This window comes from Cricetulus griseus, chromosome 4 (genome assembly GCF_003668045.3).
Source record: "Cricetulus griseus strain 17A/GY chromosome 4, alternate assembly CriGri-PICRH-1.0, whole genome shotgun sequence".
Lineage (NCBI taxonomy): Eukaryota > Metazoa > Chordata > Mammalia > Rodentia > Cricetidae > Cricetulus > Cricetulus griseus.
The window spans coordinates 173,640,676-173,665,351 of NC_048597.1; the positions used below are offsets into that span (position 1 = coordinate 173,640,676).

Sequence of the window (24,676 nt, forward strand, 5' to 3'; positions counted from 1 at the left end):
GCTTTATCAGTTTACTCTCTTTATTTTGTACTGTCCCCTCCCCACCCCAGAGCTGAGGACTGAATCCAGAGCCTTTCACTTGCTAGGCAAGCACTCTACCACTGAGCTAAGGCCCCAACCCCCAGTTCACTCACTTTTAACATCTTAACCCTACCAAGCTTTCAACCTAACAAATCTACATGCTGCTTTTAAATTAGTATTTATTTACTTGGTTTATTGAGACAGTCTCAATATGTAGTCCAGAATGAACTCAAATTTGCAGTTCTCCTGACTCATCTTCCTACATGCTAAAATTATAAGTTTGTGCCATCACTCCTTAGTCTACTGCCATCACTTTTCTCCTTTTCATTCTCTTTTGTTGTCTTCCTCAATCCCCATCTTACCTAAGTTTAAATCCCTATGCAACCATTTATTACTTTTCTGTCTTGCACAAAACCTCATGTTTTTCTCCCTCAGTCTTGGTTGGCTAAAAATGGTACCAACCCAATTCTCTGCTTATTCTTTGTTGGTACTTATACAGCTCAATGTGGCTAGAAAGAGTCTTTGTTGGATAAATCCAAGAGCAGAAATCTTCAGTGAGTCTTTAATGATGCCTAACAAGTACAACTATTTTATTCACTGTCACTCTCCTACATGACCACTTTATACCTTTGTTCTTCAGGAGTCTCCCATTCCTCCCTCTTAGTCTCATTTTCACATGCTGACCCTAGTTCCCATTTTACTGAGCACATGGAAGCAATACAAACTTTCACAAGCTCACAAACACATCTAACTATATCGGTGCCCTATTATTCTCATGTCTTTTATTACTAGCATCAGCTGGTTATGGTCAGATATGGCCCCCTCTTCTATTCATGCATTCCATCTCCAGTCACCATCCGCTCCCACTCCCTAGCAAATTTCTCCTTACTCAGCTCCTACAAACTTGTCAATTTTCCATCTAAAAAACAAATCTTTTTTCAACCTTTCATTTTCTCTATTACCAAATTTCTTCAGCAAAATTCCTAAGGATACATTCTGCCATTTTTTACTTCTTCCCCCTTCCTCTTCAATCTATTGCAATCAGATTTCCCACTACACCACTTCATCAAACTTTCTTATTAGAATACTAACTCCACGTTGTAGGGAGAGATCCTAGGTATCTGTAGATTATTCTTATTCCATATCCTGTTATAATTCATTAACACCACGTTGCCAAAAATGACAATCAATTACCAGTCCTCTTTAACGGTCAACAGCATTAGATAGCAATTTCATCCTCCTTTTGAAATATTTTCTTCTTTATCTGACCTTCAGGCCACTGTCTAAGCAGCTTTTCCTCTTAAATCAGGTCCTCCTAAGTTTGCTTTTCTGGCCCTTACTGTTCCTTTCTACCTAACTTTTAAACACTGTAGTGCCTCAAATCAGTCTTGGGACCTCACTGAAGCCATCTGATCTAATCTCTTTCAATTCCAAAACTTAAATCTCTAGTCCATTTCTTTTTTTTTTTTTTTCCAAGATTCAGGAACCAGAAGTTTTTTCAATTAGATGCCTAATATGTATCTCAAAATTACTATAGCCAAAACTTTTCTCCTCCAAAATAGTTTCCTTCAGTTTTACCCAACACAGCAAGCTCTATCCTTCTGGTACTCATGCTTAACCTTCCACTTTTCCTAATTCTTTGCACCCTGCTTTCTCACCATCAACAAACATTGTTGACCTTATTCAGTTACTTACTACTTCTACTGCCTGATCTAAGGGCCTCTCACCTAGATGGATACAGAGGTCTTCTAATGGTTTGGCTGCTTCTGCTCTTGTCCATCTTTGGTCATTCCCCCAAAGTGGAAAGATTTTTAAAAGTCCAATCATATCACTGTTTTGTTCAAATCCATCCTTCCCTATGCCTTAGACTAAAAGCTAATATCCACACAGTCACTGTGGTAATTTGAATGTAACTGGCTCCCATAATCTCACAGGAAGTGACACTATTAAGAGGCATATGCTTATTGGGAATAGATGTGGCCTTGTTGGAGGAAACGTGCCACTGTAGGGGTGAGTGTTGAGGTCTCCTTTGCTTAAACTACTCCCAGTGTCACCCTGTTGCCTGAAAGATGTAAGACTCTCAGCTACTCCAGCATGTCTGCCTGCATGCCACCATGCTTCCCATCTTGATAATAATGGACTGAACCTCTGAACTGTAAGCAAGGCACCCCAATTAAATGTTTTTCTTATAACAGTTACCGTGGTCATAATGTCTCTTCACAGCAATAAAAGCCCTAAGATCTTGTTTGATCTATCGTCCACTGCCACCACCTTTCTTATTTATTTAATTTAGAAACAATCTTATTTTACATATCAATCCCAGTTCCCTCTCCCTCCCATCCTTCCATCGATGCCCCCATCCCACCCCCCATCCATTCCCCAGGGAGGGTGAGGCCTTCCATGGGGGAATCATCAAAGTCATCATTTGGAGGAGGACCTAAGCCCTCCTCCCTGTATCTGGGCTGAGAGAGTAACCCTATATGGGGAATGGGCTCCCAACTGCCACCACCTTTCTGAACCCATCTTCTATTACTATCACTCCATTCCAATGACAGGTTTCATTCAACTACCTCCAACGTGCTCCAGCCAGCCCTGGGCCTACAATACCCTGTACTGTCTGCATACATTATTCATTGACTACCTTTCTGCTGTTTAAAAGTCACCTTGTCAGTAACTTTCTAAGTCACCTCTGTGGGAAGTGCAACTCTTCCCACACTCTCCCTCCCTTCCTATTTTTTCTTTATCATTTACCATCAAACATGCTTTATGTCTTTTTAGTCTACATCCAAAATGTAGGTTTTATGAAGATAGAAATTTTTGCTCATTTTGTTAACTGGTGTATTTCTAGGACCTACACTAGTGATTGGCATTATACAGTCATACACATATTTGACAAATGAGTAAAATCATAGCCCTTTTTCAGGTGAAATTATCTACAAAATGAACATTATTTTGAAAGGGGTCACAAAAAGCTCTCAGTTTTCTTATTTCATAAGCCTAAGTTAATTAATATCAGTTAATGCAGAATCAGAACTACTGTTCAGTCTTTTCTAATCTTTAGCCCCTTGGGATGCTTAAATATGAGTAAGCCAATCACAGATACTGTTGCATCAATGTGAAATAGGCCAAGAAACATCCTTTATTCTTTTGTTGCTGTTCTTTTTGTTTTGTTTTGTACAGCCGTGTTTATATATCTCCATTATATCTTCTGTAAGACTATACACTTTTAGGGGGCTGGAGAGATGGCTCAGAGTTAAGAATACTCATTGTTTTTCCAGGGGACTTGGGTTTGATTGCCAGCATCCACATGGCAGCTCACAACCATCTACAACTTCAGTTTCAGGGGACCCAAAGCCTGTCCCTGGCCTCCATAGGCACCAGGCATTCACAGAGTGCACAGATATACCTTCAGGCAAAACACCATATACTTTTTTTAAATTTAATTTTATTTTATTAGTTCAAATTAGGAACAAGCTTGCTTCAGATATCAATCCCTTCTCTCTCTCTCCCTCCCCTCCTCCCCAACATCCCACCTGCCCCTAGCCATCCCCCCTCCACTCCACAGGCAGGGTAAGGCCCTCAAAAGGGGCTCCCCAAAGTCTACCACATCATCCTGGGCCAGGCCTAGGCCCCACCCCATGAAAACACCATATACTTAATAATAATACATTTTTTTTTAAAAAAAGGAGTGTATGCTTTTTAAAGCCTGAGGTTAGGATGATGGATATGACTATAACAGGATGACCCAGAGATTTTTTTGTGGTGAGGGAACAGTTGTGTTATCTTGACTATGGTAATGATTACAAGACTGATGTGATAAAATTTGGTTAGGATATATATAATACATAAACACACAATGAATATATATAAACAATGATGTAATCTGGGGAAAGTATGCAGACTGTATCATGTCAGTGTCATGGTTTTCATTCTGTGCTAGAATGATATAAAATGGTACCACCAGGAGTAATGGTAAGTGGGACTTCTCTGTATCAAGGCTGCAACTTCCTGAGGACCTATAAATGCTTCAAGATTTAAAAACACAGAGTCACTGAAGTGGTATGAATATAAATATAAACGAGTATAGCATCTCAGACTGTCAATCTTCTAGTCCTTTTTCTTCAGTCCCTCTAGAAGCAATTACTCCTTTTTAAACTCACATTCTTCAAGAAGTCAATGCATATTAAATTATAAATGTTTTACTGTGTGCATGGAGATGAACACACACATACATATACAAACAATCAACTTTCTTATAATAATACTGGTGACAGACTTAGTAGACTTCCTAGGGGAGGTCCAAGGAGATGGGGGGGGGAGCAGGAGGAGAGAAGGGAGAGGAAACTGGGATTGGAATGTAAAAAAATAAATAAATGAAGCAAACAACAACAACAACAACCCATCTTCCCAATACATCTTCTTTGATTTGAAACTGTTAAACAAATTCATGAGAAGGAAAAAAAAAAAAAACAAAAAAACACTGGCATGCCATAAACCTTTCTGCAGCTCCCCTTCTCCCCACAGTGAGATGTCTGAAGAATGGAGCCAGGCATGATGGTACATCAGGAGGCCAAGGCAGAGATAGCTCTTTGAGTTCAAGGTCAACCTGGTCAACATAATAAGTTCCATGCCAGTCAGGGATACATAGGGAGATACTGTCTCAAAATAAGGGGGGTGTGTGTCTTAAGATGAACATATTAATGCTCCTTTTCTTTCATTTTATAGCTATATAACACCTCAGTGTGTAGCTGTGTCATTATTTTTTAACCACATCACATTAAGAGTCGTTTATGGCTTTTGATAATATAATTAATACTATAATGAACAAAGGAAAAATCATTAAAAATGACTGAATTAAAAAGTATGAACATTTATCACTTCAGGAAGTTAACTCACCTTCCAAAGAAATTGTGCATGCTTCTACTCCTGCCCATGGTACAGCAGAGGAATTCTACACATCCTTGCCATTACTGCTTAATCTTTGTCAATCTGGTAAGTGAAAAACTGCCCTTGTTTAAGTATGTACTTTAATAATAGTGATCAGCTATTTTGTTTTCCTGGTTTGGTTTGTGCTCTTTGTGACCAGGTCTCACTCTGTAGCCAAAACTAGCCTCCCACTCCCAATCCTGTCTAGCCGCCTGAGAGCTGGGATTACAGACATGTGCCACCATGCCTGGCTCAGAATAATTTCTTTCAAAGAACACTTAAGTGTGTCAAGGATTGCTGTGAGAGCTTCATGTATAACTCATCTAATTCTCATAACATTCCTTTGAGGAAGTAATAGTATGTTTTAATTTGTATAGGTGAGGAAAACTGAACTACAAGTAGTTTTTAAAAGCTTGATATTTAAGATTAACTTCAAATAAGAAAATGTACAAACTATAAAACAGTAGCTTAAAGTTTTTTAGCTTTCAGCTGGTGAGATGACTCAATCACTGGAATCCATAAAGAGGTAGTCAATGTCTATGAGCTGCTCTCTAACCCATATATACACACATAATACAACACAAACACACATGCAGAGGCAGAGAGAGAAAGAGAAAGAGAGAGAGAGAGAGAGAGAGAGAGAGAGAGAGAGAGAGAGAGAGAGAGAATGCTTTCTTAAAAAGCTTTAGGCTTTCTAGGAAAGTTGTCCTGTATTTATATTTTTTGGTTGTGAGCCTAGCCAGTGCTCTTAACCACTGAGCCATCTCTCTAGCCCTAAATACTAACTTTCTAAAAATTGTGTAATTGTTTTTGTTGTTGTTGTTGTTTGAGATGGGGTTTCTCTGTGCAGTCCTGGAACTTACTCTGTAGACCAAGCTGGACTCGAACTTAGAGATTTGCCTGCCTCTGCCTTCCAAGTGCTAGGATTCAAGGCATCCACCGCCACTACTGGGTGAAACTAAGATTCTTACCAGTCATTTTCAGGTAAATCTTGGAAGCCAACCAAAACAACTTTCTGGTTTTGACAAACATTGTATAACTGAGACAAAATAGAAATAAACTTACTGCAGAGACGGAAAAAATACAATCATCCAATTCTTCTTAGATCTTTGGTGTATCCATATGGCTCAGTTATCGATATACTCACTAATACAACATGTGGCATCTGCTCTATATTAGACACTGTTGAAGTGTTGGGAATAAAATAATAAGCAACAGGGTTCTGAGACAATAAAGGCAACTTAAGGGTATATCCTCAAAATCACTGACTTTAGAAGTTAAAATTATGTATACTTAACAATAAAGTTACATGAAAATAGCTGTTTTGTAAGATTTAATTCACTTTATTTTTCCTCGCATAAAAAACCTTATGTGGAGAGTACAACTGGAGCCTTGGTCCTCTGAACAGACTCTGGTGCAGGTTTTCACAAAATGGTCAGTGAATTCCTGATAAGGAGTCTAGGCAAACACAGTCTCCGTTTCCAGAGGGTGGGGATCAGATAGCTATAGGTCTTAGAAATGACATCAAAGGTGGCCTTGGCAAAGTTGCCCAGGGTGGCAGTGCAGCCCCTGGCTGAGTGTAGCAGTCATCAGCAGCAGCTTCTTGGGAACAGGAGAGAAACTATGCCAGTACCTCTGGGGACAGGGATGAGAAGTACCAACACCAAAACACAGCAGCCTGCCACTTTGCAATGAACAGTGTAGGGCTTGCCAATCTCACTCCCCCAGGAGTCTCTCTGCAAAGGGATAATGGAAAGCTTGGCCAAGATGATGGTCCCTCAGATGGCAGTGGCTACCTCTTTGGAGCACTTAAAACCAATATGACCACTGCAGTCTCCAATAACATCAAAAGCCTTGAACCTGGTCTGCTAGCCAGCCCGAGTAGGCTTCTGCACTGGCATGATTTTTAAAACCTCATCCTTTAGAGATACACCTGGGGGGAGGTGGGAGATCACTAATCTGGAATTCCTTAATGGACAGGGAGAACAGGTAGAGTTCCTCCAGGGCTTTGATCTTCATGTCCTTAATCAGGTGGCCCAGCGTGGTGACAGGGATACACTCCTTTCCTTCAGCTTTACTATCATGAGCCCCATGGCCACAGCCCCTAAAATGCTGCCTCCATGGAAGACCTCCTAATCCTGCACCCCCAGATTCTCTGGGCAATCCTGCTGCACCCTCGGTGGCCATTTGGTGAGGAAGAGAAGGAGAAGCAGCATAAAAATAGCTTTTATTTGTAGTCTATACTGAAATACGTATGAAAAAGGACTTTAAAATAAGTTTCCTGGCAGGGCAGTAGTGGTACACCTACCACCTTTAATCCCTACACTCAGAAGGCAGAGACAGGTGGATCTCTGAGAGTTCGAGGCTAACCTGGTCTACAGAGTGAGTTCCAGGACAGCCAGAGCTACAGAGAAAGCCTGTCTTGAAGGAAAAAAAAAAGGAGTTTCCTGGAAAACTATCAGATCACACTAGCATTTAACTCCCATTAAGGTATAATAATGTATGTGGTGATAAAAAAATAACTTTATGCCACATTTGGGTTATCCAATGACTGAATTACCCAGTTGTCATTAGTACAATTATATTAATATATACTGGATGTTTGGCTTCTAAATAGGAGCAAATGAATATAGTGTTACATGATAGCATGACACAAGATTACACACCTAGTTCTCATGACATTTTTCTAGTAGAGATATGCTCTGTAAATTCACACAAGATATTTTATTTTTTAATTTTAAGTAAAATAGTAACTGGAGAATAGTAATTTGCATTACAGAGAGATACCCAACACACCCTCCCACCTCCCACCCCACATGAAGCAGCAACAAAATCTTCTCATAATGGAAGTCTTTAGCTTCACTGAAGGTAAAGAGATCTCTGTTACTGTCCCATGCTTCCCCTGATTAAAAGTCAATCAAAACAGATGACAATAGCGGCTTGATTTTAAGGCATGCTAAGTGAATGGTGACCCCTCATTAAGCATGACAGAGACTTTATAGGAAGTAGGGAGGATGAGCTGATGTCTAACTTCCACTACTGCTCAAACACACTAAAATACATTTTTTCACTAGATTATTTGTGTTTATAAATACTAGTATGGCAAGGTAAAAAGAAAAGACAAAGAAATTGGCATGTACAGAGACACAAGCAAAAAGAAATTAGGCGGCCCAATAGGTAAAGTACTTACAATAAAACCCCTGACAACACACAAGGTGGAAGGAGAGAACCAACTCCTGTAAGTTGTCTTCCAACCACCATACATGGGTACCATCCCCCCAACCAACACACCTATACAATAAGTAAATGTAATAAAAAAATTTAATTGGGGGAGGATATTATTAAGAAATATAGAGATGAAGTAGGCCTTGTAGCACAGACCTTAATCACAGCTATTTCGGAGGCTGAAGCAGGATGATCACAATTTTTTTAAATATAATGGTTAACAAACAATAAGGCCTATTTTCAGAGACTGAAAATCAAGAAAGTATAGATTTCCCTATTAACATGTGATATTAGAAAAATTCATAAATGTTACAAGTAAATGAAAGCAAGTGCCTAAGTGAAAGTTTTGGCAACTGGAATTATAGTTGATGAAGAAATTTTTAAAGTAATTACAAAACCAGGTCGGAACTAGAAAGTTTAAAGGAGTAAGCACTACTCAGAGGATTGCTTTAATGCACATGAAGAAAACAGTTCTCTACTTTCATTTAAACTGCTGAGAAGGTCTTCATTATGATGCAATACCCCATGTCACCCCCTCTAACTTTCATTCTTCTCCCTACTTACATCCTCTGGGACTGCAAGGTATATTTAATCATCTATGTACCATCCAAGTTTGTATGTTTCACAAAATTACAGATTTGAGTTAGGAAGCACATTAGACATCATCCAAGTACCCAAATTAAAAAGCATTACCACTATCCTACTGAAGACTTTCTTCCTGAATGAACAACATGAAACATACTGGTTACTTTCCAAGTGTCTGTTTTAAGATATCACTTATGATTATTCTCCAAATAAATTACCAATGTCCTCTTTAAAATGTGGCAAAGAGAATTAAAAACCTAAGCTAATGCAAAAAAAAGAAAATGATAAAAAATGTGTTCTAGACAACAGACTTCAAATCAATAGAATTGAAGTAGATGCTAACTAACTTTGGAGACAGTTAAACCACAGACACACTAACTTCAGACAAATAAGGAGCCATATTCCAGTGGAGACATTTTTTGCCTTAATTAATTAATTAATTAATTAATTAATTAATTAATGCAAACAAGAGCACTGGTGTTTGCCCTCTAAATCTCCTACTCTGTATCTGTGAAGGCTTTAAAGTCCTTAACTGTAGAGCAGTCTTGTCAAAAATCTATGCAGTCTTGTCAAAAACCTGTGTATCAGATTCAAACATTTCAAATATTTTCTTAAATGCAGGCTGTTGTTCAAATTATTAAAAATAAGGTTAGATGAGGATCCTGATTCTGTACATGAACTAGTACTCTAATTCTAAAAGACAGACATTGCCCCAAAACAAAACAAAACAAAACTTACTGTATGAGTGAAAGTAGTGTCTTGAGGCATGCCACTAAGAATGTGCTGCTATTTCATCTGTGTGTGTGTGTGTGTGTGTGTGTGTGTGTGTGTGTGTGTGAGAGAGAGAGAGAGAGAGAGAGAGAGAGAGAGAGAGAGAGGCAGGCAGGCAGGCATATGCACCCTGGTATACATACATGTGTGAATGTAGAAGTCAGAGGAGGGCTCCGGTGTAGTCTTCTAAGCTGCCTTGTTCATTTGGAACAGGGTCTCTCACCAAAGGCGAAGCTTATGTCTCCCTCTGGCTAGACTGGCAGCCAGGGATCTCCAGAGATCTTCACGCCTTTACTTCCTTCAGTGTTGAGATTACAACTGTGAGCAAGATTCATCAGCTTGTTAAGTGGGTGCTGAGATCTGAACTCTGATTCTAGAGTCATCACTCTAGACCTTGCTGCTTTATTTAACACAAGTCTATTACTATTCAAACGTTGGATAGGGTCTTTTAATCAATTACAAGTCCACCTATCTGTGTTATTATTCAAGACATAATTTTTAACTTGTTAACAAAAATAACAGAATTGTCAAATGCTACGTCTACCCTTAGGGGTCCCTTTCTTTGGCTATAAAATGAGAACCAAATAAAATGACACATATAAAACATTTAAGCCAGTGTCGAGGACATATTAGGACTCCAGTGCTGAGTATATACTGCCACAGTAGTTCTGCTGTCCCTACCAGTTTATCTACTCTGCCCTATAAGGAAAGAAGTGAGGCTGTTGGAACCTGTTTTTATCATCTGTAAGCTCAATAATCAGAACCTTCTTTTATAAATATACACACATGTTCAATAATATAATAATATGTTTAAGGAAGGACACCAAACATCAGTTTCTTAGTAATATTACATTCAAAGACCTTTGTTTCTTGTCCAACACTGTACACACTTCAGCAACTAACATACTTTATATGTAGCAGGTATTATTACCAAAAATTGTTGAATACTAAGAAAAATATGAGTATTTTCTGCCTCTAATAAATTCTTTTTGTAAAACTCCCCCAAAATTACATATTTCTATTAGGTATAAATTCTTTCAGTGGCCCTATCACTTTATAATCTATCTTGAACAGGACATATGAATTCCAGTAAACAGGGACACCTGATATTATCCCTACTGATCTTGAGTCATACAAAATAGTTTTCAGTAAATAACTATCATCCCCAAATTTTATTTTTAGAAATAGAGGACTTAAAAAAACTTACTGACAAAGCAAGTATCTTCTCCCTCAACTATTAAGACACTCTAGAATCCAATTAAAACAACAATTCTTTTAAAAAGGTATATTTTATGATTTATTACTTATGTGTCTGTGTGGTGATTTATGTTGTGGAACTCAATCTGTTTAGCCAATGAGATTTGGAAGTGACTTGTCATGGGCATGGTTTTCTCTGCATAGACCGGATAAACTGAGGAGGGGGGTCAAGAGTTTGCTCTCTTGGTGTTGTTGGAGCCAGGAAAGGCTTGTGGTTGATGCTCTTCACCCTTGGGCAGAACAGCTGGATGAAGGCAGATGGATCAGCAGTGGCATCTGTTTTGTTCTGTATTCATGAGTTTGTCTTTTCTTTGTACCCCTTATTAAACTGGTAAATAGACTTTTGTGGGTTCTTACTTGAGACATATGCATGTGTGTCTAAATGTCCATAAAAGGGTATCAGATTTTATGAAGCTGGAGTTAGTTGTGAACCACCTGACATGGGTGCTGGGAACCAAACTCAGGTTCTCTGCAAGCAGTTAATTGCTAAGCCATCTCTTCATTCCCCTTCTGACTCTTATTGCTCAAACCACTTATTCAGCAATCACATTTAAGTCAAGCTTAAAAAGATCTTTAATGTATGATACAAATTACTACTATATTACTAGCATGAAAATCTTATAAAAATACATACTATAAAATGTTTATATCAAGGCTGATTAGCTTTTTAATTAGGCAAGTAAGAGTTTAGGAAAATGATAGCTTTTATTTCCAATTTTTCTACCTCAAACTCTCACTATTAACCAAGAATGTCATGAAAATTCTGCTAAAACTCTTAATTACAAGCAAAGAAATGCTAAAATGTCTAATACATAAGAGTTTTCCCCCTAAATGTTCTTCTGAATATCTTTTGTACTTCAAATAATTTCTTTTAGGTATCAACTGTCTAATTTTTTTCTTAAAAATTGGCTTTCCTTCCAAGAACAGTACTGCAGAATCAGTACTATAAACAGAAATGCTACTGTCAAAGAATTGATGTAATAATAAAAAGAGCTAAGGCCACTTGTCTTATAGAAAATTACTGCCAAATGCTGCCAGACCCTGCTTTTCTTTCTTCTGGGCCACAAGCCAGATACTAATCATTTTTAGACCCTTTCTAATTTTTTGTGCACAATACGAAATACTATACCACATCTAAACCAGACAGTATTTTAAATGAATATTCTCTAAAATTCATCTCATATATACATATATATATGCATATTCATTCTATACACTTATTTATTCATGGACACACACATTATGTACATACACACTTATGTTAGGTGCTAATAAGTAACCTCGGGAAGACAAAGTGGGTGTTATACAACTTTGTATACAAAATTTTATTCATAGATACTGGTATCTGGTATCCACATCTAATCCTTAAACATACTGGGGGAGAGATGTATATACATGAACATCTACTATTTGTAGAAGCATACACAAAAATGAGAACAGTGACTGCACCTGAGACTTAGGCCTTTGAAACTTTATGATTTTGTGATAATCATTCAATAATTTTCTCTAAGGGGAAAATGGGCCAGGAGTGGTGGTATACACCTTAACCTGGGAAGGGTCAGACAGATCTATAAGTTGCAGCCCAGCCTGGTTCACACAATGACCTTTCTAATTTAAAATATCCCCTAAAACAATGCTTAGGAATTCCTTTTAAAATCTTGTAACTATTTCAACACTGTTCTTTTAAGATTTCCACAACACACCAATGGGAATAAGAGCCTCTTTCCCCAACCAAAAATTATGGAGGAGGGGCTGAGATAGAAGACACAGGCCCGAACAGACATGCCTTCTTCTAGATAGACCACCATCTGGATTCTGGAGATCATGCAGAGAGACCTACTACTAATATCTCACTGCCAATCTGGAGACCTATATAAAGCTTTTGCAGCTCAGAACCTTTATGTAAACTCAATGTGTCCTTGTATGTCAAATATACTGAAAGTAACTCCTGGTTATAGCCAAGGAATCTATATGCCCACCAAAACACATGTACAAAACTGTTATTAGTAGCTGTTTTTCTAAAAGCTAAGAGTTCTTAGCCCAAATATCCAACAACAGAATATGTACTCATGTACACATACAATGGAACAACATACAGCAATGAACAAAAATAAACTATTGCTAATTTTGAAAAATGAATGAAGCTAGGCAGTGATGGCACATGCCTTTATTCCCAGCACTTGGGAGGCAGAGGGAGACGGATATCTGTGAGGCCAGCCTGATCTACAGAGCAAGTTCTAGGACAGCCAGGGTTACACAGAGAAACCCTGTCACAAAAAAAAAAAAAAAAGAACCTTACAGACACTAGGTTGAATAAAGAAAACTATTAAAAAAAAAAAAAACTTGCTTTCATATTTTTAATGAAGTTCAAGAGTAAATACAATCTAGATTGATGGTGATTGATACCTTTGGAATATACTAACTAGGAAAGAGAATGAAGTTTTATTATGTCATATACAGGTTCAATATCTTTATCTGACTAGTAGTTACATGTATAAAAATTCATTAAGCTAACTATTAGAAATAATTCATTCCTGGGCTAAGAACTAGAACAGGGGTTCTCAACCTATGGTTGAGGTCACATAACAGATATCCTGCCTATCAGATATTTACATTACTATTCATACCAGTAGCAAAATTACAGTTATGAAGTAGCAATGAAATAATTTTATGGTTGGGGGGTCACTACATCATGAGGAACTGTATTAAAGAGTCACAGCATTAGGAAGGTGGAGAACCACTGAACCAGAAGATGACTTCATTCAAATACACACCTATGTCCCTTCAGGGAAGTGATTAAGTTTTATGCCTGTTTTGAAACCCTCTTAGTTGGCATATTTTAGGGCACATAAAAGATTACTGGTAAGTATGATATTAATAACTCAGTAATCTGTGAAGTGACTTTTTTAAAAAGAATAAAAGGAAGGGAAAAATATCAAGATTAGGGAAGTATATGAATAAAGGGACCGAGGTAACCCCACATGACATGATCCAGGTTCAGGATTTTCTCTGAGCAGCTCTTTAAGACTCCAAGATCTTCAGCATTACTTTTCTTGGAGGGAAATATCAGGCATCTAGTATTCCTTTAAAATACCAAGGTTTTTGTTTTTTGAGACCAAGTCTCACTCACTATTCATCCCAGGATGATTTAAAACTCAAAATCCTGCCTCAGCCTCCTCGGTGCTGGGCTTATGGATGTGTGCCATCATGCCTGGCTCAAATAATAGTTTCACACCAGTGTTCACAACTAGTTTAGCAGAAAATACCTCACAGATAGGCTGGTTATGTGATTTTGAGGAAATTATTCAACCACTATTGCATATATAATGTCCTCATATGCTAAAGCTTTATGGATAAACAGTTCTATTGAACAGATCTGCATTGTGGTGAAAACAGTATAAGGATGGAATACAGGGGTCAAGCCTAAGGCAAATGACTAGAGAGCTGTTCATTCTACACCAGAATGAAATACAAACATGGAATTATTGCACAGGTATTCTGCCACAGAGTAAGGTATCAGATACAAAAAACAAAAATGCTAAAAAGCAGTAAGACTGCTGTAATGTGCAAAGCTGAATAATTCTTAATAAGAGGCTAAAATCTACAGTCCTAGTATCAGTTTGTGGGTAAGACAAGAGAAGGTAATCTAGAGGAAGATGAGTTTAGGAAAGTAGGACAAGTCTGACATGTGAGGTTAATTAATCATGAACATTATGAAGACACTGAATTTGGTTTCTAGATTTCAAGCATGTAAGGAGAGGTACAAGTATGTGTAAACAAGCAAGAGGGATTAAAAATGAACAACAAATATAAGCCTGTCTTTGAATCCAGAAAAAGATACAATTATAGCAAACCAATAAACTTAAGAGAATGAATTAACAAGATGACCTCAGTGAATAACCCAGGCAGGCTGGAAGAGTTAGGGCCAGAGAAGATAAAAGGATCTAAAATGCATAGTGTGAAGTTGAATAATAATAATAATAAAAAAACATTAGTTTTTACAGCAATATGAGAAGGCATGCTAAGCAGTGGAAAGAATCTAACTGAATGCTCTGAGTCAAGGAAACACGATGGTTCATTCAGTAAACAGCTCTCATTAGTACAACTGGAGCTTGAGGTTTATGGTGAAGAAAATGCAGATGAGCTGAAGGGATGATGAAAGGCCTTGTAATGACAGAACTAAATCCTGGAGCTAAAGAACAATGGGTGTTGTGTTAAGTAAGGAGCAATGAGATCCGCATTATGTTGAAAGCAGTATAAGGATGGAATACAGGGGTCAAGTCTAGGGCCAATGACTAGACAGCTGCTTATTCTACGACAGAATTAAATACGAACATAACATTATTGCACGTGTATTCTACCACAGAGTAAAGGATCAGATATAAAAAAAAAAAACAAAAATGCTAAAAAAGACTGATATAATATGCAAAGCTAAATGATCCAAAGAAAAGCGTACCTTCATGAATGTATATTCTAGAATTAAATACTTTCTATCTTTATAAAGAAGCTTCTGAAATCAGATATGTGTGTGTGAGTGTAAATATAAAGAACTAGGTATATTCTGAGAATGAGCCTCTCATGCTTTCTGTACATGTAACATTGCAGGATCTGTAACACAAAAACTGATGCAGTGCAATTCCGGGAACTGAGGTGTGCAAGGATTACTGACAGGGCTTCTCTTGCATCCATTATTTACAAATATACTTACACATAAAAACTAAGACCCTGAGACACTAAGAATTATCAAAGATCACACCACTAGCACTACAATGAAGGTAAGACTGCATACCTTACAATTTCCTTTCTAGAAACTGCTTTAGTATATAATATTATGATTCTAGGATTTTGAATGATAATTCAAAACCCACTTTGGTACTCACATTTTCAGCACTGTAATAATGAAACTATAAAACTATTTTTATGGTTCATATGCCTCACAGGAAAAACATAGCTATTAAATATGCCTGTATCTGACCAAAGAATAAAAATCTGAAGTCAGCACAAGAGCAGTCTCCAAAACACACACACACACACACACACACACACACACACACACACACACACACACTTACATATAATCAGATACCCAGTATCTTGAAATGTTTTTAACATTTAGCTGTACATCTTTTTTATTTTGTTATGTTCCCCACCTCAGTTATCCACGCTCCCCTGCATAACTTTCAGGTAATTGAAATACCATTTTCTCAGTAGTACAAACAGGAAGACATGGCAACATTGACAAAAACCTGCAAATACTGTATAATTCACAAACCTGCAGTGTTCAAAATGTTTTCATTTTTGGACTTAATTTTCATTTAAGCTTCTCACTAAAATAGATTCAAGGAATGTTAAAGTATGAAATCACACAGTTCTCTACCATGCAACCATCTCCTAAAGACAGCTCCAAGCATAATAAGTTCCATTTGTGCTACTACAGATTTTCTTCATGCTTACAAAAGCATTTTCAAAGAGACAATATTTACTTAGCGCCCAAACTAATTTTTGAAAAATAGTTCTAAAGGTAGAGAGCTGAGCTGGTTATCACAACAAATGTCAATTATTACTTGAGATTATTTAAGAAAAAATGATTCCCAAGGACACTGTTTTTTCTCAGCAACATCACAATTTGTTTTATTTGTTGCCTCCTTCTCAATGTAGGATGCATTACTGCAATCACTGCACCTCCAATCAGCATCATGACACCTAACAGTCTTTGTAGATGGGTATATCTATGCTTATTTAGAGGTCTAAAGCTTTTCAAAAAGGAATTTGAAGCTTCAGAATTTTGCCTATTTTGTCATTTGTCTTCTTCCTCTCTAAAACCAGTTTGAAGATGTTGATCTACTTGAATGTTTTGGGTTTTGGTTTCAACCAAATATTGCTCATTTGATGAGTTTTGATGTTCATAAAAGCCGACCAGGTAGTCTGAAGTGAGAAAATGAACATCAACCTTTGCCACCCCCAAGCCCTACTGTCACTACAATACACTATCTTGGTTTAGCTTTGTTTGTTTTATGATTTCGAATGCAAAACTTCAGTACCTTGTCCCTTTCTGACTTTTATTAAAAGACAATAGAAATTACCTTTTAAAAAACTGACAAAGACTGGCAAGGCAAACTTCCTTTTTTTTTTTTTTTTTTTTTGCCATAGTTCAATTTGTCTGCTTACAGTAATGTTTCCTCAGACTAAGGTGACATTAGGCTGCCTAACCAGAACTGTCGGGCAAATGAACAGATACTCTGACACATATTTTTAAACCACTCAAGGGCAGATACACAGAAGTCTGGTAGAGTCATCAAAGAACTCTGTAAGATCTAAACCACAGTAAAATTGCACGAGGATTCTCTAAAAGGGCTCTGAAGGCCATCCATAGCAGGTTGCCAGTGCCACTTTTGCAGAAATCTGGCTTTGAGACCTATCTACATATTGAAGTTACCCCTCTTCCACAAATGCCTTAGAAAGGACACTTCCTGGCACTATCTGACTGCCTAAGACCCAGGCAAATTCAGGACAGATTTACCATGCAGGATCACCAAAGACTACCCTAGAACAGAAAGCCCAAACCACACAGCCGCCCTTACCCAGGAGCTAAATCCTCTCTTAACCTTTGATACTGGCCCCCAAAAAACAACCACAACACACCATCCAGACAGCATGCCCAAGTCGGGCATCGCTCCTCTGGAGCTCACAGAGCTCAGGCGACAACAGTACGTCCTCAAAGGTATCCCAGGAAAAAGAAAAGAAAACAGCAGAACAAACCCAGAGTCTCCAAGTAGGCAACTGCCCCGATCAATCTTCCAAGTAAGCACTGAGTCAAATCTCATCAAAAGGAAAGAGACCAGATCAGATCGAAACCGTTAGACACCGAAAACCACAAACAGTGCCGTGGTGGAGTGGCTCCTGAACCCAGGTCTGGCACCCCTGGAGACTGGGAGCCCGCTGAGCCGCGCCCACACAGCAAGATCACGCTCCCTGTCGCCCCGAAAAGGACTGGGGACCATCACGCACAGTTACCGCCCCCCTCTGGGCGAAGCCGAAACCCCAATACAGACGCTGTTCTTCCCTGGCACGCTCCCGCCTGCACCCACACCCACCCAGCTGGTTCCTGCCCGGGGACACAGGCAGCGCCCTATCACCCCAAGGCGACCTTAAACAAACACTGGTCTCCGGAACCCTGACAGCCTCCCGCTTTACTTCAGGAATGCCAAGCAGACCCCTTCCCGCTCCGAGGGCTTCCGTGCCCTCGGGACCTGGCTAAACTGTATACTGCGCCCCTCAAGTGCCCGGGTTCGCCAGAAAAGGTCCCCTCGTCCCGGAACCCCGCGATGCCAGCACACGGGCTCCCAGGACATGGGAAGCGCTCCCGCGACCCTAGAGACCGCGGACCGTCTGGGCGGTCACCCACCCCCACCCAAAGCCGAAGGAACTCCGGGACCCCCGTTCCCCGCCGCGTCACCGAGATCCCCGCACTCGGAGCGCCGCGCATCCCGGGGAGCCGCCCCCGTCGCGAGCCCGACTGCCACGGCCGCCCCGGGTCGCCTCCTCAGCCGCGACGTGCCGAGCACCCTCACCTGAGGCGCGTCGGCGGACGAGCGGCCCCCGGAGCCCCGAGGAAAACTGAAGCGGGCGGCGGAGACACGGCGGCCCGGGCCTGCGCTGCCGCAGCTCCAGCCTCTCGGCGAGGAAGCGCTCGTGTGAGAGAGCCCGCCCGCTCCGCGCGCTACCGGGGAGCCGAGCCGCCGCCGTGCCCGCGGTTCTTCACGCGAGATCCCAGCCACGGTGAGGGGCGAGGCCACGGAGGCGGAGGCGGGGGCTCCTCGAGTGACAGCCACGGAAGCCTGTTAGCGGCGGCGCGGGAGGCGGGGCCATCTCGGGGCGGGGCCATAACGAAGGGTGGTCCCATTATGGGAGGCGGAGACTCTTTGAGGGACAGTCCCAGAAGCCTGTCAGCGGTGGCAGCGCGGGAGGCGTGACTCGCAGCTTACTGTGACCAATTGTAAAAGGGAAAAGGTGATCCTCCCGCCTCTCATCAATAACAAGCGGGCGAAGGTGTTGCTGACCTGTAGAAGCCTCGAGACCTGGGCGTTTGCAAGGTAGTTTAGATGACGAGGTTTAGGCAAAGTTTGGTCCTGCTCGGCCGCCGTAGAGACGCCTGCTTTAGCAGAAAAGCTGAATTTACTACAGGTAAACTGAGGTGCTGTCACCTTTGTTTACACTGCTATCTGAAGTAAACAGGGAAGTTCTACCAGCCTGAAGACTTAACAGCCTCAGTTTACCCATGTCTGTTTCCCCTTTTAAGGTAGATTTCCCCCATTTCAGCCTCTCCCTTTTTACCTCAAATAAGGCGACGTTCTCACGGATGCTTCAAGCTCCAGCCCAGCACATCTCGTCTAACAAAGGATTCTTCCAATTCACTTGTGCATAATTATACCTAAAGTCTTCTGTAAGGGTAGAAACGAAATAACACTGGAGTACTAACCTAACAAATCCCAAGATTACACGGAAACGTGTGTCTTTGTGGACCCTGGGGCCCAATAGTGTTTGGCACAGGCGGGGCATTGAATATGTGAAAGGAATGAGTGGAAACCGTGATACTTATCTGGACTGGCCTCACAAATTGGGCTTTCCTAGGCTTTCCCTTACACTGACAGTCATTCCCCCTCACACTTAAGTCCTCTGTTGTTATGCCTACCCTGTAGCCTTCATCTTCCCCTAGCCTCTCTTACCACAGTAAAAAGTACCTTAAGTCTTTCTCAAGGGTAACCCCTGCATTGGTCACTGGATCTCAACCAGGCCCAGAGTGTTCAACCAGCTTCCCTCCATTATCAATGTCTAACTCATTCCCAACACATTCAGTATCATCTATTCTTTGAACAGAGCAAAACGGCCCCACCTGTGTTACCCACTCAGGCTGCCTCTTGGAGACATTAAAGTGTATTCGTGATCTCCACTTTCTCATTGCTCATTTCCCCACTACAGTGCTGCTTTTGCCCACACAATCTGCGGCTCTCAGTTTCAAAAGACCTCTCTCCTAATAGACAAATGGTCTATTTGGTGGGACATTTTCCCCGATGGCCTCTCTGAAGCCCATTGACAATGTTAAAGGTGTCTTCCTTTAACACCTGCCTGTGTTCTTTTAATTTTCTAGCTACCATTTTTTCCTTAGTCCTCTATCCTAGTTAGAAAATGGTTGAATATTGATGGCCCCTTATCTTATCCCACACCTTGTGCATAATAAGAAAAATGTCCACACACCACTGCACACTCTGAGAACCACAAATTGGTTCAGACAAAAGCTGTTAGAAAAATCCAGAGGGAAGAGAGGTGGCTGTGAAGCTTGAGCTGGGTGGTGAAATAGTAGGTTGGCTTGTATGAATGAGAGGCAGAAATGGAAGCTTTTCAGAGTGAAATAATATGAACGAGAGCAAAGATGAAAGCATGTGAGCTGAGCCTGGTTGCAAGTTGGACAGTCCAGTATATAGATTCCTGGAGAAGTCAAAAGGAGGGGCGATATCCGAAAGAAACCACATAGTAGAAGACTTTAAATACCAAACCACAGTAAATGAGTTGATTTGGTGTTAAATAGAAAACCGGAACTAGCCCAAATATTTGTAGGAGCTGTGAGGAAGCTAGGCATGGAAGCACTCCTACCAAAGATATATGATGATATATATATATATATATATATATATATATATATATATATATCAAGCTAACACACTGTGAAAGTTTAAAATGGCATACTCTTTTTCCTTGATAAGTGTACTCGGTAAATAACTTGGATGGCCATGTTGGGATTTAAAATTCTGTTAACAGGGTGAGAGTCCCAAAGCTCCCTGCTGAAAGTAGGCAGGCTAAAGATCGAGAATGTAGAGTAGTAGCCTTCCTCACAATGCATCTTATAGCCAGCCCATTGTGATCATTAACATTATAAATTTAATGGGCTCCAGAAGCATTTACCAGGCAAGTTTCTGGGAACGTCTGTGAGGATTGATTGAAACTGGGCTAATTGAGATGGGAAGACCCAACCTAAATGTGGGCGGCACCACTTCATGAGGTGGGGTCCTAGACTACATAAAGGAAGAAAGGCAGCGGAGTGCAAGCATTCATCTTTTCTTCCAAACTGGATGCCAGTTAACTCAAGCTCCTAATTCCATCACTTCCCAGCCATAATGGATTGTACCCTCTGTGAGTCAGAACAAACTCTTCCTTTGTCAGGTATTCTGCTTCAGCAACATGTAGAGTAACAAATACAATAGTCCAGGCCCACACTACAAAGTAACTGCCACTCTATAGACACTTGAGCTCACATATCCAAGCTTCATTCCCACTTTCCCCACTCCAGTCATTTGACAAGCACTTTGAAAGCCCAGGGATGGAGCCAGAAAGATGGCTCAGCATATAAAAAGCACCTGCCAGAACCCAGGATAGAAAGAGAAAATGGACTTCTGAGAGCTGGCATCTGACCTTCACACGTGTGCCATGCTACATGTGTGTACATGTGTGTGCACACACTCACAAATCGTACACACTGATAAATACATTTTTAAAGCTAAGTAAGGATGCATACCTCAGGATCTAGGGGAAAGCCCACATGGACCTTGGAAGTGGGCTCAGAGCTGCTTGGATGGGGAATTCTGCCTTCTGGGTACTTGGAGGAAGGTCTGCCACAGTACAGTGAACTAAATAGCTCTATGAGCACACAGCTCTCAGCTTAATGGATCTCTGTTCATTATGTAGAAGGGCCAGTGCAGAATCGTTTAAAGAGAGGATTCAAAGAGCCAATGAGTCTCTTAGGGTTGATGAGTCCTGCCAATTTAGCCCTTGAAGAGTAAATCCATATTTTCTATGCTCCTGCAAACTTGGCCCTTACTCTGTTGTCTTAGAGGCAGGAGTGTGCTAAAAAGAAAACTGCACTCTTGGCTTCACATCCATATGGACTCTCTTCTCTCCAATGCTCAGTTTCATGGATTGTGTCACTCCAACGCCCCTCTTAATCATTAGTGTATCAGAAATCTGGTGAGAAATTGAACAGAGATGAAGTGCTCTCAGCCAGAGGGGCAGCCAACCTTAGAGCACTTACTTTGTGTTCAACTTCTAAATAAAAATGCTTTGGCAGTCAGAAGCCCCTGAAGAGGCTGCATGTGAAGGGCACACGCCAGGGTGTGTGCTGAAAAGGCAATAAGCCATCATAGATTGGGAACCTCTCTCACCATCTGTCTTTATTGCGTGATGCATCAGTCTGTGGCCTGACAGTCATCTCTGTTCCCACAACCTCTCCATCTGGTACCAAGAGCTTCTTTCCTTGTGTCTTGCTCTTGGAGCCACAGAGGGGCCAGAGCCACCTTGGTCTCTGCTTTAGGGATCAAAGCAGGGACTTCCACTCAAGGGCTCTGCTGCTTGATGGAGGTACTGAGGTGATTTAGCAGGTGGTGTTGGCACTTATTTGATCCCGGCACTGGAGTCTGCTCATAGCCTTATCAGCACCATCTGTGACTGGCTTTTGCCAACTAGCAGTAGAAGAGAACTAGCCTGTTTCTTCCTGAGTTCTTACCATCTGCAGCCTGCATTCTGACCTATTAGTCTGAATGACTACAACTGAACACTTCTACCCCCATTGGCAGGGATGCCTTAGTGGTATCCTACTCTGAGCTAACTCCTAGCCAACCTCATCTTCAGAAGTGCTACACGAGACAGTGTTCTTCAAAAAACTGGAAGAAGAGATGGCTCACCTGTAAAGAGAATTTGCTGTTCTTGCAAAGGACCTGGGTTCAGTTCCCAGCACCCACATGGAGGCTTGCAACTCCAGTTCCATGGGACCCAATGCCATTTTCTGGCTTCCATGGGCACTGCATACAGGTGGTGTGCATACATGTGCAAGCAAAACACTCATGAACTTAAAAATAAAATCAAACAAAGAAACTCTTTTTTAAGTTGGAAAAAGGAATCCAGTTAAATGCAACTTCTGTTCTTTCAGAGTTTTAGCAAATAGCTATTTGGTTAGGTTGGAAAGCTGAAGTCCTGTATGAAGTGCCCTGACATTTACCTGTCCACTTACTGACCCCTGGCTACATCTTTGACTTTGTTTTCTATTTGTGTGATTGTTTGTTGAAGATAAGGCATGAAGGGAGAAATATCAACTGCCTTGTGATGACTTTTGAAGGTCCACATTGAGTGCGGATGCAGCTCCTCTCAAGAAAGGGAGCTTACCACCTGTCCCCTGTTGGGGAGGGACACCCACTGACTCACTGCCAGCAAACAGGAGAGCCTGTGACTGTGGGACCAGATTCTCAAAAGCACTGCAGCTTCTCCCTTGATCCCTCTTTCATTGCACACTCCGAGGAACCAACAGCATAACGACCTTCAAGCAGGGGTGTACATGACAATAGACCTGGCCTCCAGGTAACACCTGTGTGAGTGAGCCATTTTGGTGATCCCAGCCCCACAAAATGAATCCTTAAGGTGCTGTATTAATCAGCCTTTCTAAGGAAGAGAACGGATAGAATTTATTAGAATGGCTTACAGGATGTGGTCTGGTTAGCCCAACAATGGACCATCATGATGGAAAAGCCAAGAACCTGGTGGTAGTTGTTCAGTCCGTGAATCTCAGTTGATCTTCAGACTATATTGGAATCCCTAAGAAATGAGTTCTAATAATGCCATAAAAGGAATGAATGCCTCAGCAGCCAGATAGATGAACTTGCCATGAAGAGTGAGAGCAAAAAACACAAAAAGCAAAAGCTCCCTTCTTCCATGCCCTTTTATATGGGTTGCCTAAAACATGTGGCCCAGGTTTAGGGTGGGTGTTCCAATCTCAAATGATCCAATCAAAAGTCCGGTATGGTGAGACACACCTTTAATCCCAGTACTCAGGAAGCAGAGGCAGGCAGATGTGAGTTTGAGGCCGGCCTGGTCTACACAGGACAGTCAGTGCTACCTAGTGAGACCGTGTCCCTCCCCCCCAAAAAAAAATCTAATCAAGAAAATCCTTTACATATGTGCTCATTTGTTTGGGTTTTAGTTGAATCCAAATGTAGACAACCTCATGAGAAAATTTGGGCCAGAACCACCTAGGAAGTCTCTCCCAGTTCCCTCATAGGCTGTGTGAGATATAACACATGTCTATGGTTTGAAAACTCTTTTTTATTTATTTTTATTTTATGTGCATTGGTGTTTTTCCTGTGTGAGGATGTCAGATCCCCTGGAACAGGTGGTACAGGCAGTTGTGAGCTGCCATGTGGGTGCTGGGAATTGAACCTGGGTCCTCTGGAAAAGCAGCCAGTGCTCTTAATCTCTGAGCCATCTCTCCAGCTTCCGGTTTGAAAACTCTTTATTCGGGATCATTTATTACATAGCAAATCTGTAGCTACTGCAATTGTTATGAGTAGTTCAATCCATTCCTACCCCTGCACAGAAATCTACCTCCCCACAGCATCAGACACCTAAGGAGCAAGAACAATAGAGCAACAGCCACAACTCACTGCATATAAAATATAAGGATCTCTACACCCATAGAAACTAGGAGAAATCCTTTCTTGATGGAAACAAAGATTTGTTGCCTTAAGTCCCGGCTCTTAAGAGCATTACAGCAATTGGAGAGAGCAACAAGCATGGAACCATTTGGAGCAGTTAATAGTAGGTCTTGAGCAGTAGGGGAACCTTTTCCACCCAAACACTTAGGTCATTTCACAAACCCACCACTTTCAGCCAATCTTGTGGAAAGTATATGTTTCCATGAATACAGAGGGGGAAAGCATCTTCTTACCCATCCAGATTATCTCAGAATAAGAAGTTGAGAGCTCCATCTATAGGGCACCGATCAAAAGAAAAGTGACATTTTGAGGACATGAAGTGTTCACACAAGAATGGGCCTTGTTTGACAGCAAGAAGA

At 40.8% G+C, this 24,676-nt stretch overlaps 1 protein-coding gene across 8 annotated transcripts in view; it reads right to left on the reverse strand.

Annotated features, from left to right (window-relative positions):
* Positions 1-18,561, reverse strand: part of Glce (glucuronic acid epimerase) — a 68,568-nt gene extending 50,007 nt beyond the window's left edge. For 5 of the 8 annotated variants that reach the window (XM_027414818.2, XM_027414813.2, XM_035443749.1 and 2 more), the window contains exon 1: positions 18,357-18,561. The gene's annotated coding sequence lies outside the window, so the exon portion shown is untranslated. Of the gene's footprint in view, positions 1-9,671; positions 9,847-18,356 lie in introns of all 8 variants that reach the window. The other 3 variants (XM_027414820.2, XM_027414816.2, XM_027414814.2) reach the window with 1 other exon arrangement.
* Between the last annotated feature and the right edge of the window lie 6,115 nt (positions 18,562-24,676).